Source organism: Idiotropiscis lumnitzeri, chromosome 20 (assembly GCF_059441095.1).
Source record: "Idiotropiscis lumnitzeri isolate Australia: NSW breed Sydney's pygmy pipehorse chromosome 20, RoL_Ilum_1.0, whole genome shotgun sequence".
Lineage (NCBI taxonomy): Eukaryota > Metazoa > Chordata > Actinopteri > Syngnathiformes > Syngnathidae > Idiotropiscis > Idiotropiscis lumnitzeri.
Window position 1 is genome coordinate 1,978,926 of NC_142410.1, and position 18,943 is coordinate 1,997,868.

The 18,943-nt window shown below is 46.9% G+C and overlaps 6 non-coding genes across 6 annotated transcripts; all 6 read left to right on the top strand.

The window, feature by feature from the left end:
• The first annotated feature begins 331 nt into the window (after window positions 1–331).
• Window positions 332–404, top strand: trnar-ccu (transfer RNA arginine (anticodon CCU)). Its single transcript has one exon. It is a non-coding gene; the product is annotated as a tRNA-Arg (tRNA).
• A 1,036-nt stretch (window positions 405–1,440) lies between these two features.
• On the top strand, window positions 1,441–1,513 carry trnar-ccu (transfer RNA arginine (anticodon CCU)). Its single transcript has one exon. It is a non-coding gene; the product is annotated as a tRNA-Arg (tRNA).
• Window positions 1,514–2,599: 1,086 nt separating this feature from the next.
• On the top strand, window positions 2,600–2,672 carry trnar-ccu (transfer RNA arginine (anticodon CCU)). Its single transcript has one exon. It is a non-coding gene; the product is annotated as a tRNA-Arg (tRNA).
• A 5,166-nt stretch (window positions 2,673–7,838) lies between these two features.
• On the top strand, window positions 7,839–7,911 carry trnar-ccu (transfer RNA arginine (anticodon CCU)). Its single transcript has one exon. It is a non-coding gene; the product is annotated as a tRNA-Arg (tRNA).
• Window positions 7,912–9,400: 1,489 nt separating this feature from the next.
• On the top strand, window positions 9,401–9,473 carry trnar-ccu (transfer RNA arginine (anticodon CCU)). The gene has a single exon. It is a non-coding gene; the product is annotated as a tRNA-Arg (tRNA).
• A 4,460-nt stretch (window positions 9,474–13,933) lies between these two features.
• trnar-ccu (transfer RNA arginine (anticodon CCU)) lies at window positions 13,934–14,006 on the top strand. The gene has a single exon. It is a non-coding gene; the product is annotated as a tRNA-Arg (tRNA).
• The last annotated feature ends 4,937 nt before the right edge of the window (window positions 14,007–18,943 follow it).

The window sequence follows — 18,943 nt, forward strand, 5'->3', positions numbered from 1 at the left end:
GGGTTCAAGTCCCATCTGCGATGAAGTCATTTCTTTGTTGTTAATGACTTTGCCCCTTTCTTGGGTTATTACTGAGGAATTGTCCCAAAACCATCACAGCCATTTTGTGTCCCAGTGGGCTAATGGACAAGGCACTACCCTCTTAAACCAGGGATTGTGGGTTCCAGTCCCACCTGGGATGTTGGCTTTTCCTTGTTGTTCGGTACTGTGGCCTTTGCACCTTTCTTAGGTTATTCTTTATGGAGTGTCTTAAAACATTCACAGACACCCTGTCTCCCTAATCCGCGTTTATTACTGATCGATTGTCTGTTAATCTGTGCAGTACATTACTGTCCCAGTGGCCTAATGGACAAGGCACTGGCCTCCTAAGCCAGGGATTGTGGGTTCAAGTCCCATCTGGGATGCTGACATTTCCTTGTTTTTCATGTCTTTGTCTTTTGCGCCTTCCTTAGGTTATTACTGATGGATTGTCCTAAAACATTTGCTGCATGGTTTGTCCCTGTGGTGTAATGGACCAAGGCGCTGCCCTCCTTAGCCAGGCATAATGGGTTCAAGTCCCATCTGAGTCGTAGTCGTTTCCTTGCTGTTCATATGGGGCATTTACGCCTTCTTCAGGTTGTGACAGATGGGTTGTCTTATAACATTCGCAGACATTGTGTGTCCCAGTGTGTTCATGGACAAGCCACTGCCCTCCTTAGCCAGGCATTGTGGGTTCAAGTCCCATCCGGGTAGTGGTCGTTTCCTTGCTGATCATATGTGGCATTTACGCCTTCCTTAGGTTATTACTGATGGATTGTCTCAAAACCTTCGCAGACAGTTCATGTCCCAGTGGCCTAATGGACAAGGCACTACCCTCTTAAACCGGGGATTGTGGGTTCCAGTCCCATCTGGGATGTTGGCTTTCCCTGTTGTTCGGTACTGTCACCTTTGCGCCTTCCCTCGGTTGAAACTGAGGGATTGTCTTACAATATACAGGTCCAATTAACGTCCCGGTGGCCTAATGGACAAGGCGCTGGCCTCCTACGCCAGGGATTGTGGCTTCAAGTCTCATCTGGCATCTTGGCTTTTCCTGATCCTTCATTTTGGCTTTTGCTTCTTCCTTCGGTTATTTCTGATTCATTGTCTTAAAACCTTCCATGGTCATTCAAGGGATGGCCCATCAAAGGATACTGTTTGTCCAAATTCCCTTCTAGGTTTTAAAAGTTTCCTTGTTGTTCATGACGGTACCTTTATGTAAATAATGATGGATTGTCTTAATACATTCCCAGACCCGGTCTCCTGGTGGCCTAATGGATGAGGCACTGGCCTCCTAAGCCAGGTTTTGTGTGTTCAAGTCCCATCTGGGATGTTGGTTTTCTCTTGTTGTTCAGTACTCTGACCTTTGCGCCTTCCCTCGATTGGAACTGATGGATTGTCTGAAAACATACTGAGACAATTTATGTCCCAGTGGCCTAATGGACAAGGCACTGGCCTCCTAAGCCAGGGATTGTGGGTTCAAGTCCCGTCTGGGATGCTGTCATTTCCTTGTTGTTCATGTCTTTACCCTTTTGCGCCTTCCTTAGGTTATTACTGATGGATTGTCTGAAAACATACTGAGACAATTTATGTCCCAGTGGCCTAATGGACCAAGGCGCTGCCCTCCGTAGCCAGGCATTGTGGGTTCAAGTCCCATCTGGGTCGAAGCGGTTTCCTTGCTGTTCATATCTGTGGCATTTACGCCATCTTCAGGTTGTGACTGATGGGTTGTCTTATAACATTCGCAAACATTGTGTGTCCCAGTGTGTTCATGGACAAGCCCCTGCCCTCCGAAGCTACGTGTTGTGGGTTCAAGCGCCATCTGGGATGTTGGTGTTTCTTTGATGTTGAGTAATTTGGCGTTTGCGCCTTAACACCGTAATTACTGATCAATTGTCATAAAACATTCACAGCTTAGTTCTGACCAAATGTACAAGCCACTGGCCTCTTAAACCTCAGATTGTGGGTTCGAGTCCCATCTGGGATGTTGGCAAAACCTTGTGTTTCCGTCCTGGGACATTAGTCCCTTCCCTCGGTTATTACTGATGGATTCTCTGAAAACATACTGAGCCAATTTATGTCCCAGTGGCCTAATGTACAAGGCACTGGCCTCCTTAACCTGGGATTGTGGGTATAAATCTCTGGGATGCTTTTCCTTGTTGTCATCTACTGTGCTCTTTGCACCGAACCACGGTGATTTCTGATGGATGTGGCCGAATGGACAAGACACTGACCTCCTGATTTTTGCGTTATGGGTTCAAGTCCCATCTGGGATGAAGTCATTTCTTTGTTGTTAATGACTTTGCCCCTTCCTTGGGTTATTACTGAGGAATTGTCCCAAAACCATCACAGCCATTTTGTGTCCCAGTGGGCTAATGGACAAGGCACTACCCTCTTAAACCAGGGATTGTGGGTTCCAGTCCCACCTGGGATGTTGGCTTTTCCTTGTTGTTCGGTACTGTGGCCTTTGCACCTTTCTGAGGTTATTCCTTATGGAGTGTCTTAAAACATTCACAGACACCCTGTCTCCCTAATCCGCGTTTATTACTGATCGATTGTCTGTTAATCTGTGCAGTACATTACTGTCCCAGTGGCCTAATGGACAAGGCTCTGGCCTCCTAAGCCAGGGATTGTGGGTTCAAGTCCCATCTGGGATGCTGACATTTCCTTGTTTTTCATGTCTTTGTCTTTTGCGCCTTCCTTAGGTTATTACTGATGGATTGTCCTAAAACATTTGCTGCATGGTTTGTCCCTGTGGTGTAATGGACCAAGGCGCTGCCCTCCTTAGCCAGGCATAATGGGTTCAAGTCCCATCTGAGTCGTAGTCGTTTCCTTGCTGTTCATATGTGGCATTTACGCCTTCTTCAGGTTGTGACTGATGGGTTGTTTTATAACATTCGCAGACATTGTGTGTCCCAGTGTGTTCATGGACAAGTCACTGCCCTCCTGAGCCAGGCATTGTGGGTTCAAGTCCCATCCGGGTAGTGGTCGTTTCCTTGCTGTTCATATCTGTGGCATTTACGCCTTCCTTAGGTTATTACTGATGGATTGTCTCAAAACCTTTGCACACAGTTTGTGGCCTAATGGACAAGGCACTACCCTCTTAAACCAGGGATTGTGGGTTCCAGTCTGGGATGTTGGCTTTCCCTGTTGTTCGGTAATGTCCCCTTTGCGCCTTCCCTCGGTTGAAACTAATGGATTGTCTTACAACAAACAGGTCCAATTAACGTCCCGGTGGCCTAATGGACAAGGCGCTGGCCTCCTACGCCAGGTATTGTGGCTTCAAGTCCCATCTGGAGTCTGGGCATTTCCTGATCCATCATTTTGGCTTTTGCTACTTCCCTCGGTTATTTCTGATGCATTGTCTTAAAACCTTCCATGGTCATTCAAGGGATTGCCCATCAAAGGATACTGTTGGTCCAAATTCCCTTCTAGGTTTTAAAAGTTTCCTTGTTGTTCAAAAGGGTACCTTTATGTAAATAATGATGGATTGTCTTAATACGCTGCCCTCCTTAGCCAGGCATAATGGGTTCAAGTCCCATCTGAGTCGTAGTCGTTTCCTTGCTGTTCATATGGGGCATTTACGCCTTCTGCAGGTTGTGACTGATGGGTTGTTTTATAACATTCGCAGACATTGTGTGTCCCAGTGTGTTCATGGACAAGCCCCTGCCCTCCTTAGCCAGGCATTGTGGGTCCAAGTCCCATCCGGGTAGTGGTCGTTTCCTTGCTGATCATATGTGGCATTTACGCCTTCCTTAGGTTATTACTGATGGATTGTCTCAAAACCTTTGCACACAGTTTGTGGCCTAATGGACAAGGCACTACCCTCTTAAACCAGGGATTGTGGGTTCCAGTCTGGGATGTTGGCTTTCCCTGTTGTTCGGTAATGTCCCCTTTGCGCCTTCCCTCGGTTGAAACTGATGGATTGTCTTACAACATACAGGTCCAATTAACGTCCCGGTGGCCTAATGGACAAGGCGCTGGCCTCCTATGCCAGGGATTGTGGCTTCAAGTCCCATCTGGAGTCTGGGCATTTCCTGATCCATCATTTTGGCTTTTGCTACTTCCCTCGGTTATTTCTGATGCATTGTCTTAAAACCTTCCATGGTCATTCAAGGGATTGCCCATCAAAGGATACTGTTGGTCCAAATTCCCTTCTAGGTTTTAAAAGTTTCCTTGTTGTTCAAAAGGGTACCTTTCTGTAAATAATGATGGATTGTCTTAATACACTCCCAGACCCGGTCTCCTGGTGGCCTAATGGATAAGGCACTGGCCTCCTAAGCCAGGTTTTGTGTGTTCAAGTCCCATCTGGGATGTTGGTTTTCTCCTGTTGTTCAGTACTCTGACCATTGCGCCTTCCCTCGATTGGAACTGATGGATTGTCTGAAAACATACTGAGACAATTTATGTCCCAGTGGCCTAATGGACAAGGCACTGTCCTCCTAAGCCAGGGATTGTGGGTTCAAGTCCTGTCTGGGATGCTGTCATTTCCTTGTTGTTCATGTCTTTGCCCTTTTGCGCCTTCCTTAGGTTATTACTGATGGATTGTCTGAAAACATACTGAGACAATTTATGTCCCAGTGGCCTAATGGACCAAGGCGCTACCCTCCTTAGCCAGGCATTGTGGGTTCAAGTCCCATCTGGGTCGTAGCGGTTTCCTTGCTGTTCATATCTGTGGCATTTACGCCTTCTTCAGGTTGTGACTGATGGGTTGTCTTATAACATTCGCAAACATTGTGTGTCCCAGTGTGTTCACGGAGAAGGCACTGCCCTCCGAAGCTACGTGTTGTGGGTTCAAGCGCCATCTGGGATGTTGGTGTTTCTTTGATGTTGAGTAATTTGGCGTTTGCGCCTTAACACCGTAATTACTGATCAATTGTCATAAAACATTCACAGCTTAGTTATGACCTAATGTACAAGCCACTGGCCTCTTAAACCTCAGATTGTGGGTTTGAGTCCCATCTGGGATGTTGGCAAAACCTTGTGTTTCCGTCCTGGGACATTAGTCCCTTCCCTCGGTTATTACTGATGGATTCTCTGAAAACATACTGAGCCAATTTATGTCCCAGTGGCCTAATGTACAAGGCACTGGCCTCCTAAACCTGCGATTGTGGGTATAAATCTCTGGGATGCTTTTCCTTGTTGTCATCTACTGTGCTCTTTGCACCGAACCACGGGGATTTCTGATGGATGTGGCCGAATGGACAAGACACTGACCTCCTGATTTTTGGGTTATGGGTTCAAGTCCCATCTGGGATGAAGTCATTTCTTTGTTGTTAATGACTTTGCCCCTTCCTTGGGTTATTACTGAGGAATTGTCCCAAAACCATCACAGCCATTTTGTGTCCCAGTGGGCTAATGGACAAGGCACTACCCTCTTAAACCAGGGATTGTGGGTTCCAGTCCCACCTGGGATGTTGGCTTTTCCTTGTTGTTCGGTACTGTGGCCTTTGTACCTTTCTGAGGTTATTCCTTATGGAGTGTCTTAAAAAATTCACAGACACCCTGTCTCCCTAATCCGCGTTTATTACTGATCGATTGTCTGTTAATCTGTGCAGTACATTACTTTCCCAGTGGCCTAATGGACAAGGCACTGGCCTCCTATGCCAGGGATTGTGGGTACAAGGCCCATCTGGGATAGTGTCATTTCCTTGTTGTTCATGTCTTTGTCTTTTGCGCCTTCCTTAGGTTATTACTGATGGATTGTCCTGAAACATTTGCTGCATGGTTTGTCCCTGTGGCGTAATGGACCAAGGCGCTGCCCTCCTTAGCCAGGCATAATGGGTTCAAGTCCCATCTGAGTCGTAGTCGTTTCCTTGCTGTTCATATGGGGCATTTACGCCTTCTTCAGGTTGTGACTGATGGGTTGTCTTATAACATTCGTAGACATTGTGTGTCCCAGTGTTTTCATGGACAAGGCACTGCCCTCCTTAGCCAGGCATTGTGGGTCCAAGTCCCATCCGGGTAGTGGTCGTTTCCTTGCTGATCATATGTGGCATTTACGCCTTCCTTAGGTTATTACTGATGGATTGTCTCAAAACCTTCGCAGATAGTTTGTGTCCCAGTGGCCTAATAGACAAGGCACTACCCTCTTAAACCAGGAATTGTGCGTTCCAGTCCCATCTGAGATGTTGGCTTTCCCTGTTGTTCGGTACTGTCGCCTTTGCGCCTTCCCTCGGTTGAAACTGATGGATTGTCTTACAACATACAGGTCCAATTAATGTCCCGGTGGCCTGATGGACAAGGCGCTGGCCTCCTACGCCAGGGATTGTGGCTTCAAGTCCCATCTGGGATCTGGGCTTTTCCTGATCCTTCATTTTGGCTTTTGCTACTTCCCTCGGTAATTTCTGATGCATTGTCTTAAAACCTTCCATGGTCATTCAAGGGATTGCCCATCAAAGGATACTGTTGGTCCAAATTCCCTTCTAGGTTTTAAAAGTTTCCTTGTTGTTCATGACGGTACCTTTATGTAAATAATGATGGATTGTCTTAATACATTCCCAGACCCGGTCTCCTGGTGGCCTAATGAATAAGGCACTGGCCTCCTAAGCCAGGTTTTGTGTGTTCAAGTCCCATCTGGGATGTTGGTTTTTCTCTTGTTGTTCAGTCCTCTGACCTTTGCGCCTTCCCTCGATTGGAACTGATGGATTGTCTGAAAACATACTGAGACAATTTATGTCCCAGTGGCCTAATGGAAAAGGCACTGGCCTCCTAAGCCAGGGATTGTGGGTTGAAGTCCGGTCTGGGATGCTGTCATTTCCTTGTTGTTCATGTCTTTGCCCTTTTGCGCCTTCCTTAGGTTATTACTGATGGATTGTCTGAAAACATACTGAGACAATTTATGTCCCAGTGGCCTAATGGACCAAGGCGCTGCCCTCCTTAGCCAGGCATTGTGGCTTCAAGTCCCATCTGGGTCGTAGCGATTTCCTTGCTTTTCATATCTGTGGCATTTACGCCTTCTTCAGGTTGTGACTGATGGGTTGTCTTATAACATTAGCAAACATTGTGTGTCCCAGTGTGTTCACGGACAAGGCACTGCCCTCCGAAGCTACGTGTTGTGGGTTCAAGCGCCATCTGGGATGTTGGTGTTTCTTTGATGTTGAGTAATTTGGCGTTTGCGCCTTAACACCGTAATTACTGATCAATTGTCATAAAACATTCACAGCTTAGTTATGACCTAATTTACAAGCCACTGGCCTCTTAAACCTCAGATTGTGGGTTCGAGTCCCATCTGGGATGTTGGCAAAACCTTGTGTCCCTGTCCTGGGACATTAGGCCCTTCCCTCGGTTATTACTGATGGATTCTCTGAAAACATACTGAGCCAATTTATGTCCCAGTGGCCTAATGTACAAGGCACTGGCCTCCTAAACCTGGGATTGTGGGTATGCTTTTCCTTGTTGTCATCTACTATGCTCTTTGCACCGAACCACGGTGATTTCTGATGCATGTGGCCGAATGGACAAGACACTGACCTCCTGATTTTTGGGTTATGGGTTAAAGTCCCATCTGGGATGAAGTCATTTCTTTGTTGTTAATGACTTTGCCCCTTTCTTGGGTTATTACTGAGGAATTGTCCCAAAACCATCACAGCCATTTTGTGTCCCAGTGGGCTAATGGACAAGTCACTACCCTCTTAAACCAGGGATTGTGGGTTCCAGTCCCACCTGGGATGTTGGCTTTTCCTTGTTGTTCGGTACTGTGGCCTTTGCACCTTTCTGAGGTTATTCCTTATGGAGTGTCTTAAAACATTCACAGACACCCCGTCTCCCTAATCCGCGTTTATTACTGATCGATTGTCTGTTAATCTGTGCAGTACATTACTGTCCCAGTGGCCTAATGGACAAGGCACTGGCCTCCTAAGCCAGGGATTGTGGGTTCAAGTCCCATCTGGGATGCTGACATTTCCTTGTTTTTCATGTCTGTCTTTTGCTCCTTCCTTAGGTTATTACTGATGGATTATCCTAAAACATTTGCTGCATGGTTTGTCCCTGTGGTGTAATGGACCAAGGCGCTGCCCTCCTTAGCCAGGCATAATGGGTTCAAGTCCCATCTGAGTCGTAGTCGTTTCCTTGCTGTTCATATGTGGCATTTATGCCTTCTTCAGGTTGTGACTGATGGGTTGTCTTATAACATTTGCAGACATTGTGTGTCCCAGTGTGTTCATGGACAAGGCACTGCCCTCCTGAGCCAGGCATTGTGGGTTCAAGTCCCATCCGGGTAGTGGTCGTTTCCTTGCTGTTCATATCTGTGGCATTTACGCCTTCCTTAGGTTATTACTGATGGATTGTCTCAAAACCTTCGCAGACAGTTTGTGTCCCAGTGGCCTAATGGACAAGGCACTACCCTCTTAAACCAGGTATTGTGGGTTCCAGTCCCATCTGAGATGTTGGCTTTCCCTGTTGTTCGGTACTGTCGCCTTTGCGCCTTCCCTTGGTTGAAACTGATGGATTGTCTTACAACATACAAGTCCAATTAACGTCCCGGTGGCGTAATGGACAAGGCGCTATCTCCTACGCCAGGGATTGTGGCTTCAAGTCCCATCTGGTATCTTGGCTTTTCCTGATCCTTCATTTTGGCTTTTGCTTCTTCCCTCGGTTATTTCTGATGCATTGTCTTAAAACCTTCCATGGTCATTCAAGGGATTGCCCATCAAAGGATACTGTTGGTCCAAATTCCCTTCTAGGTTTTAAAAGTTTCCTTGTTGTTCATGACGGTACCTTTATGTAAATAATGATGGATTGTCTTAATAAATTCCCAGCCCCGGTCTCCTGGTGGCCTAATGGATAAGGCACTGGCCTCCTAAGCCGGGTTTTGTGTGTTCAAGTCCCATCTGGGATGTTGGCTTTCCCTGTTGTTCGGTACTGTCGCCTTTGCGCCTTCCCTCGGTTGAAACTGATGGATTGTCTTACAACATAAAGGTCCAAATTAACGTCCCGTTGGCCTAATGGACAAGGCGCTGGCCTCCTACTCCAGGGATTGTGCCTTCAAGTCCCATCAGGGATCTGGGCTTTTCCTGATCCTTCATATTGGCTTTTGCTACTTCCCTCGGTTATTTCTGATGCATTGTCTTAAAACCTTCCATGGTCATTCAAGGGATTGCCCATCAAAGGATACTGTTGGTCCAAATTCCCTTCTAGGTTTTAAAAGTTTCCTTGTTGTTCATGACGGTACCTTTATGTAAATAATGATGGATTGTCTTAATACATTCCCAGACCCGGTCTCCTGGTGGCCTAATGGATAAGGCACTGGCCTCCTAAGCCAGGTTTTGTGTGTTCAAGTCCCATCTGGGATGTTGGTTTTCTCTTGTTGTTCAGTCCTCTGACCTTTGCGCCTTCCCTCAATTGGAACTGATGGATTGTCTGAAAACATACTGAGACAATTTATGTCCCAGTGGCCTAATGGACAAGGCACTGGCCTCCTAAGCCAGGGATTGTGGGTTCAAGTCCCGTCTGGGATGCTGTCATTTCCTTGTTGTTCATGTCTTTGCCCTTTTGCGCCTTCCTTAGGTTATTACTGATGGATTGTCCTAAAACATTTGCTGCATGGTTTGTCCCTGTGGTGTAATGGACCAAGGCGCTGCCCTCCTTAGCCAGGCATAATGGGTTCAAGTCCCATCTGAGTCGTAGTCGTTTCCTTGCTGTTCATATGTGGCATTTACGCCTTCTTCAGGTTGTGACTGATGGGTTGTCTTATAACCTTCGCAGTCATTGTGTGTCCCAGTGTGTTCATGGACAAGGCACTGCCCTCCTTAGCCAGGCATTGTGGGTTCAAGTCCCATCCGGGTAGTGGTCGTTTCCTTGCTGTTCATATTTGTGGCATTTACGCCTTCCTGAGGTTATTACTGATGGATTGTCTCAAAACCTGTGCCGACAGTTTGTGTCCCAGTGGCCTAATGGACAAGGCACTACCCTCTTAAACCAGGGATTGTGGGTTCCAGTCTGGGATGTTGGCTTTCCCTGTTGTTCGGTACTGTCACCTTTGCGCCTTCCCTCGCTTGAAACTGATGGATTGTCTTACAACATACAGGTCCAATTAACGTCCCGGTGGCCTAATGGACAAGGCGCTGGCCTCCTACGCCAGGGATTGTGGCTTCAAGTCCCATCTGGGATCTGGGCATTTCCTGATCCTTCATTTTGGCTTTTGCTACTTCCCTCGGTTATTTCTGATGCATTGTCTTAAAACCTTCCATGGTCATTCAAGGGATTGCCCATCAAAGGATACTGTTGGTCCAAATTCCCTTCTAGGTTTTAAAAGTTTCCTTGTTGTTCATGACGGTACCTTTATGTAAATAATGATGGATTGTTTTAATACATTCCCAGACCCGGTCTCCTAGTGGCCTAATGGATAAGGCACTGGCCTCCTAAGCCAGGTTTTGTGTGTTCAAGTCCCATCTGGGATGTTGGTTTTCTCTTGTTGTTCAGTCCTCTGACCTTTGCGCCTTCCCTCGATTGGAACTGATGGATTGTCTGAAAACATACTGAGACAATTTATGTCCCAGTGGCCTAATGGACAAGGCACTGGCCTCCTAAGCCAGGGATTGTGGGTTCATGTCCCTTCTGGGATGCTGTCATTTCCTTGTTGTTCATGTCTTTGCCCTTTTGCGCCTTCCTTAGGTTATTACTGATGGATTGTCTGAAAACATACTGAGACAATTTATGTCCCAGTGGCCTAATGGACCAAGGCGCTGCCCTCCTTAGCCAGGCATTGTGGCTTCAAGTCCCATCTGGGTCGTAGCGATTTCCTTGCTGTTCATATCTGTGGCATTTACGCCTTCTTCAAGTTGTGACTGATGGGTTGTCTAATAACATTCGCAAACATTGTGTGTCCCAGTGTGTTCACGGACAAGGCACTGCCCTCCGAAGCTACGTGTTGTGGTTTCAAGCGCCATCTGGGATGTTGGTGTTTCTTTGATGTTGATTAATTTGGCGTTTGCGCCTTAACACCGTAATTACTGATCAATTGTCATAAAACATTCACAGCTTAGTTATGACCTAATGTACAGGCCACTGGCCTCTTAAACCTCAGATTGTGGGTTCGAGTCCCATCTGGGATGTTGGCAAAACCTTTTGTTTCCGTCCTGGGACATTAGTCCCTTCCCTCGGTTATTACTGATGGATTCTCTGAAAACATACTGAGCCAATTTATGTCCCAGTGGCCTAATGTACAAGGCACTGGCCTCCTAAACCTGGGATTGAGGGTATAAATCTCTGGGATGCGTTTCCTTGTTGTCATCTACTGTGCTCTTTGCACCGAACCACGGTGGTTTCTGATACATGTGGCCGAATGGACAAGACACTGACCTCCTGATTTTTGGGTTATGGGTTCAAGTCCCATCTGGGATGAAGTCATTTCTTTGTTGTTAATGACTTTGCCCCTTCCTTGGGTTATTACTGAGGAATTGTCCCAAAACCATCACAGCCATTTTGTGTCCCAGTGGGCTAATGGACAAGGCACTACCCTCTTAAACCAGGGATTGTGGGTTCCAGTCCCACCTGGGATGTTGGCTTTTCCTTGTTGTTCGGTACTGTGGCCTTTGCACCTTTCTGAGGTTATTCCTTATGGAGTGTCTTAAAACATTCACAGACACCCTGTCTCCCTAATCCGCGTTTATTACTGATCGATTGTCTGTTAATCTGTACAGTACATTACTGTCCCAGTGGCCTAATGGACAAGGCACTGGCCTCCTAAACCAGGGATTGTGGGTTCCAGTCCCATCTGGAATGCTGACATTTCCTTGTTTTCCATGTCTTTGTCTTTTGCGCCTTCCTTAGGTTATTACTGATGGATTGTCCGAAAACATTTGCTGCATTGTTTGTCCCTGTGGTGTAATGGACCAAGGCGCTGCCCTCCTTAGCCAGGCATAATGGGTTCAAGTCCCATCTGAGTCGTAGTCGTTTCCTTGCTGTTCATATGGGGCATTTACGCCTTCTTTAGGTTGTGACTGATGGGTTGTCTTATAACATTCATAGACATTGTGTGTCCCAGTGTGTTCATGGACAAGGCACTGCCCTCCTTAGCCAGGCATTGTGGGTCCAAGTCCCATCCGGGTAGTGGTCGTTTCCTTGCTGTTTATGTGGCATTTACGCCTTCCTTAGGTTATTACTGATGGATTGTCACAAAACCTTAGCAGACAGTTCATGTCCCAGTGGCCTAATGGACAAGGCACTACCCTCTTAAACCGGGGATTGTGGGTTCCAGTCCCATCTGGGATGTTGGCTTTCCCTGTTGTTCGGTACTGTCGCCTTTGCGCCTTCCCTCGGTTGAAACTGATGGATTGTCTTACAACATACAGGTCCAATTAACGTCCCGGTGGCCTAATGGACAAGCCGCTGGCCTCCTACGCCAGGGATTGTGGCTTCAAGTCTCATCTGTCATCTTGGCTTTTCCTGATCCTTGATTTTGGATTTTTGCTTCTTCCCTCGGTTATTTCTGATTCATTGTCTTAAAACCTTCCATGGTCATTCAAGGGATGGCCCATCAAAGGATACTGTTGGTCCAAATTCCCTTCTAGGTTTTCAAAGTTTCGTTGTTGTTCATGACGGTACCTTTATGTAAATAATGATGGATTGTCTTAATACATTCCCAGACCCGGTGTCCTGGTGGCCTAATGGATGAGGCACTGGCCTCATAATCCAGGTTTTGTGTGTTCAAGTCCCATCTTTGATGTTGGTTTTCTCTTGTTGTTCAGTACTCTGACCTTTGCGCCTTCCCTCGATTGGAACTGATGGATTGTCTGAAAACATACTGAGACAATTTATGGCACAGTGGCCTAATGGACAAGGCACTGTCCTCCTAAGCCAGGGATTGTGGGTTCAAGTCCCGTCTGGGATGCTGTCATTTCCTTGTTGTTCATGTCTTTGCCCTTTTGCGCCTTCCTTAGGTTATTACTGATGGATTGTCTGAAAACATACTGAGACAATTTATGTCCCAGTGGCCTAATGGACCAAGGCGCTGCCCTCCGTAGCCAGGCATTGTGGGTTCAAGTCCCATCTGGGTCGAAGCTGTTTCCTTGCTGTTCATATCTGTGGCATTTCCGCCTTCTTCAGGTTGTGACTGATGGGTTGTCTTATAACATTCGCAAACATTGTGTGTCCCATTGTGTTCATGGACAAGCCCCTACCCTCCGAAGCTACGTGTTGTGGGTTCAAGCGCCATCTGGGATGTTGGTGTTTCTTTGATGTTTAGTAATTTGGCGTTTGCGCCTTAACACCGTAATTACTGATCAATTGTCATAAAACATTCACAGCTAAGTTATGACCTAATGTACAAGCCACTGGCCTCTTAAACCTCAGATTGTGGGTTCGAGTCCCATCTGGGATGTTGGCAAAACCTTGTGTTTCGGTCCTGGGACTTTAGTCCTTTCCCTCGGTTATTACTGATGGATTCTCTGAAAACATACTGAGCCAATTTATGTCCCAGTGGCCTAATGTACAAGGCACTGGCCTCCTAAACCTGGGATTGTGGGTATAAATCTCTGGGATGCTTTTCCTTGTTGTCATCTACTGTGCTCTTTGCACCGGACCACGATGATTTCTGATGGATGTGGCCGAATGGACAAGACACTGACCTCCTGATTTTTGGGTTATGGGTTCAAGTCCCATCTGGGATGAAGTCATTTCTTTGTTGTTAATGACTTTGCCCCTTCCTTGGGTTATTACTGAGGAATTGTCCCAAAACCATCACAGCCATTTTGTGTCCCAGTTGGCTAATGGACAAGGCACTACCCTCTTAAACCAGGGATTGTGGGTTCCAGTCCCACCTGGGATGTTGGCTTTTCCTTGTTGTTCGGTACTGTGGCCTTTGCACCTTTCTGAGGTTATTCCTTATGGAGTGTCTTAAAACATTCACAGACACCCTGTCTCCCTAATCCGCGTTTATTACTGATCGATTGTCTGTTAATCTGTGCAGTACATTACTGTCCCAGTGGCCTAATGGACAAGGCACTGGCCTCCTAAGCCAGGGATTGTGGGTTCAAGTCCCATCTGGGATGCTGTCATTTCCTTGTTGTTCATGTCTTTGTCTTTTGCGCCTTCCTTAGGTTATTACTGATGGATTGTCCTAAAACATTTGCTGCATGGTTTGTCCCTGTGGCGGAATGGACCAAGGCGCTGCCCTCCTTAGCCAGGCGTAATGGGTTCAAGTCCCATCTGAGTCGTAGTCGTTTCCTTGCTGTTCATATGTGGCATTTACGCCTTCTTCAGGTTGTGACTGATGGGTTGTCTTATAACATTCGCAGACATTGTGTGTCCCAGTGTGTTCATGGACTAGGCACTGCCCTCCTTAGCCAGGCATTGTGGGTTCAAGTCCCATCCGGGTAGTGGTCGTTTCCTTGCTGTTCATATTTGTGGCATTTACGCCTTCCTTAGGTTATTACTGATGGATTGTCTCAAAACCTTTGCAGACAGTTTGTGGCCTAATGGACAAGGCACTACCCTCTTAAACCAGGGATTGTGGGTTCCAGTCCCACCTGGGATGTTGGCTTTTCCTTGTTGTTCGGTACTGTGGCCTTTGCACCTTTCTGAGGTTATTCCTTATGGAGTGTCTTAAAACATTCACAGACACCCTGTCTCCCTCATCCGCGTTTATTACTGATCGATTGTCTGTTAATCTGTGCAGTACATTACTGTCCCAGTGGCCTAATGGACAAGGCACTGGCCTCTTATGCCAGGGATTGTGGGTTCAAGTCCCATCTGTGATGCTGTCATTTCCTTGTTGTTCATGTCTTTGTCTTTTGCGCCTTCCTTAGGTTATTACTGATGGATTGTCCTGAAACTTTTGCTGCATGGTTTGTCCCTGTGGCGTAATGGACCAAGGCGCTGCCCTCCTTAGCCAGGCATAATGGGTTCAAGTCCCATCTGAGTCGTAGTCGTTTCCTTGCTGTTCATATGGGGCATTTACGCCTTCTTCAGGTTGTGACTGATGGGTTGTCTTATAACATTCGCAGACATTGTGTGTCCCAGTGTGTTCATGGACAAGCCACTGCCCTCCTTAGCCAGGCATTGTGGGTTCAAGTCCCATCCGGGTAGTGGTCGTTTCCTTGCTGTTCATATCTGTGGCATTTACGCCTTCCTTAGGTTATTACTGATGGATTGTCTCAAAACCTTCGCAGACAGTTTGTGTCCCAGTGGCCTAATGGACAAGGCACTACCCTCTTAAACCAGGGATTGTGGGTTCCAGTCCCATCTGGGATGTTGGCTTTCCCTGTTGTTCGGTACTGTCGCCTTTGCGCCTTCCCTCGGTTGAAACTGATGGATTGTCTTACAACATACAGGTCCAATTAACGTCCCGCTGGCCTAATGGACAAGGCGCTGGCCTCCTACGCCAGGGATTGTGGCTTCAAGTCCCATCTGGGATCTTGGCTTTTCCTGATCCTTCATTTTGGCTTTTGCTTCTTCCCTCGGTTTTTTCTGATGCATTGTCATAAAACCTTCCATGGTCATTCAAGGGATTGCCCATCAAAGGATACTGTTGGTCCAAATTCCCTTCTAGGTTTTAAAAGTTTCCTTGTTGTTAATGACGGTACCTTTATGTAAATAATGATGGATTGTCTTAATACATTCCCAGACCCGGTCTCCTGGTGGCCTAATGGATAAGGCACTGTCCTCCTAAGACAGGTTTTGTGTGTTCAAGTCCCATCTGGGATGTTGGTTTTCTCTTGTTGTTCAGTACTCTGACCTTTGCGCCTTCCCTCATTCATTCATTCATATCTTGTCGCGGTAATGCCTGATCCAGGAGAGGGCGTCATCTGTGACATCTCGAAGATCCTCGTCGGAACAGTGAGGACCAGACGGACAGTGATGCAGGATGTGATCCATCGTCTCTTCTTCTCCGCATATACATCTTGCGTCTGTCGCTATGTTCCAGCGTAATAGATTGTTTTTAGTCTTGCCTACCCCAGACCTCGCGCGGCTGAGCGTTACCCAGTCCTTGCGGGTAAGTGTGCTTCCTACAGGAAGCTGCTCTCTCACTTCTGGAAGTGCGGGGTTAGGATGATCAGTGACAACTTCTTTCCATCTCTGTAGACGGAAAGTTGTAGCTTGAGTAGGATTGAGAGGTTGTTCTCTGATGAAACTCTTGCGGGATGTAAGTCGGCTAGGGATCTCATTGTGGTCGTGCAGAGGGTGGCGTTCGTCATGAGACTGCTTGTACCGCTCCGAGCGAGTGAGAGCTTCTCGTCGAATGGATGGAGGAGCAATTCCCGCTAGCCTATACAAGTGCTGCAATGGGGTTGCACGAAGGGCTCCAGTTATGGTTCGACATGCACTGCTGAGTGCTGGGTCTACTTTGCTGGAATGAGCAGACCTTGACCATACTGGAGCACAGTACTCTGCGACTGAGTAACAGCATGCAAGCGCAGTTGTTCGAATTGTGGCAGCATCGGATCCCCACTTTGAGTTGCCTAATTTGCCAAGCAAGTTGTTTCTGGTCGAGAGTTTCTTCTTCAGTTTGAGGATATGCTCTTTGAAGGACAGAGTCCTGTCTAATGTTATCCCCAGGTAAACAGGATACTTAGTATTCTTCAAGACTTTTCCATTCCATCTGATGTCCATGGTGGTGTTGGCTTCTTTATTGATCAGATGGAATGAACAAACTTGGGTTTTTCCTGGGTTCGCATTTAGTGACCATCGAAGGTAGTACTCAGTCAATATCTTGAGAGCTTCCGTAAGTCTCTGCTTGATGGTATCGAAGCTATCTGACTGTGTTGCTAAACACAAGTCATCAGCGTATAGAAATCTTCTGATATTATTGAAGGCAGGTTGGTGTAGATGTTGAAGAGTATTGGAGAAAGAACAGAGCCCTGAGGTAAGCCGTTCTTCTGGCTCCTCCAACGGCTCTTCCTTCCGTCCATCTCAACAAAGAATCTACCGTTAGATAGGAGACACTCAACTATCCGGACGATATGTGAGTTGTTTATCGTCTTCGCCAGCTTCATCAGCAGTGACCTATGATTAACCGTATCATAAGCGGCGGACAGATCAACAAATACAGCGCCAGTGATCTTCTTGGCCTCAAATCCATCTTCTATATACTGTGTTAGATTCAGGACTTGTCCACAGCATGATTTTCCCTGTCGAAAACCAGCTTGATCTGAGATCAGCTGATCTTCGACTGAGGGAGCCATTCGTTCCAGTATCAATCTCTCGTACACTTTGTATAATATACAAAGCAGAGATATAGGTCGATAGCTTTTTGGATCTTCGGGGGGTTTCTCTGGTTTAAGCAAGGCTACTACCCTTGATTTTCGCCATAGCTTTGGGATCGTGTGAGATGTTGCACACGAGTTGAACAGGGCAAGAATCCAGGATCTAGCTGTTCCTCCAAAGTTTTGAACTAGCTCTGGGTGGATCCCATCAAGTCCTGCTGCTTTGCCTGGCTTAATTTGCTTTATAGCAGAGTTTAGTTCTTCTATTCGGAAGGGCTCAAAGCTGTCATCACAGGTGTTCATGAGACGTGCCATTTCGCTCTTCATTTTCTGCAAGCATCCCCGTTCTTTGTTTAGCGGCTTTCCATTTACCAAGAGCTGGTTTGCAACCTGGTTAGGTGTAACGGCCGCTGTGCGTTTCACGGGTTGTTTGTCACAGTCGAGTTTTCGGATTGTGCTCCACGCCTTCTTGCTGTTGTGAGTCAGATCCGTACTTTCAATCGTCTCTCTCTCTTCGGTACTGTCGCCTTTGCGCCTTCCCTCGGTTGAAACTGATGGATTGTCTTACAACATAGAGGTCCAATTAATGTCCCGGTGGCCTAATGGACAAGGCGCTGGCCTCCTACGCCAGGGATTGTGGCTTCAAGTCTCATCTGGCATCTTGGCTTTCCCTGATCCTTCATTTTGGCTTTTGCTTCTTCCCTCTGTTATTTCTGATTCATTGTCTTAAAACCTTCCATGGTCATTCAAGGGATGGCCCATCAAAGGATACTGTTTGTCCAAATTCCCTTCTAGGTTTTAAAAGTTTCCTTGTTGTTCATGACGGTACCTTTATGTAAATAATGATGGATTGTCTTAATACATTCCCAGACCCGGTGTCCTGGTGGCCTAATGGATGAGGCACTGGCCTCCTAAGCCAGGTTTTGTGTGTTCAAGTCCCATCTGGGATGTTGGTTTTCTCTTGTTGTTCAGTACTCTGACCTTTGCGCCTTCCCTCGATTGGAACTGATGGATTGTCTGAAAACATACTGAGACAATTTATGTCCCAGTGGCCTAATGGACCAAGGCGCTGCCCTCCGTAGCCAGGCATTGTGGGTTCAAGTCCCATCTGGGTCGAAGCGGTTTCCTTGCTGTTCATATCTGTGGCATTTACGCCTTCTTCAGGTTGTGACTGATGGGTTGTCTTATAACATTCGCAAACATTGTGTGTCCCAGTGTGTTCATGGACAAGCCCCTGCCCTCCGAAGCTACGTGTTGTGGGTTCAAGCGCCATCTGGGATGTTGGTGATTCTTTGATGTTGAGTAATTTGGCGTTTGCGCCTTAACACCGTAATTACTGATCAATTGTCATAAAACATTCACAGCTTAGTTATGACCTAATGTACAAGCCACTGGCCTCTTAAACCTCAGATTGTGGGTTCGAGTCCCATCTGGGATGTTGGCAAAACCTTGTGTTTCCGTCCTGGGACATTAGTCCCTTCCCTCGGTTATTACTGATGGATTCTCTGAAAACATACTGAGCCAATTTATGTCCCAGTGGCCTAATGTACAAGGCACTGGCCTACTAAACCTGGGATTGTGGGTATACATCTCTGGGATGCTTTTCCTTGTTGTCATCTACTGTGCTCTTTGCACCGAACCACGGAGATTTCTGATGCATGTGGCCGAATGGACAAGACACTGACCTCCTGATTTTTGGGTTATGGGTTCAAGTCCCATCTGCGATGAAGTCATTTCTTTGTTGTTAATGACTTTGCCCCTTCCTTGGGTAATTACTGAGGAAT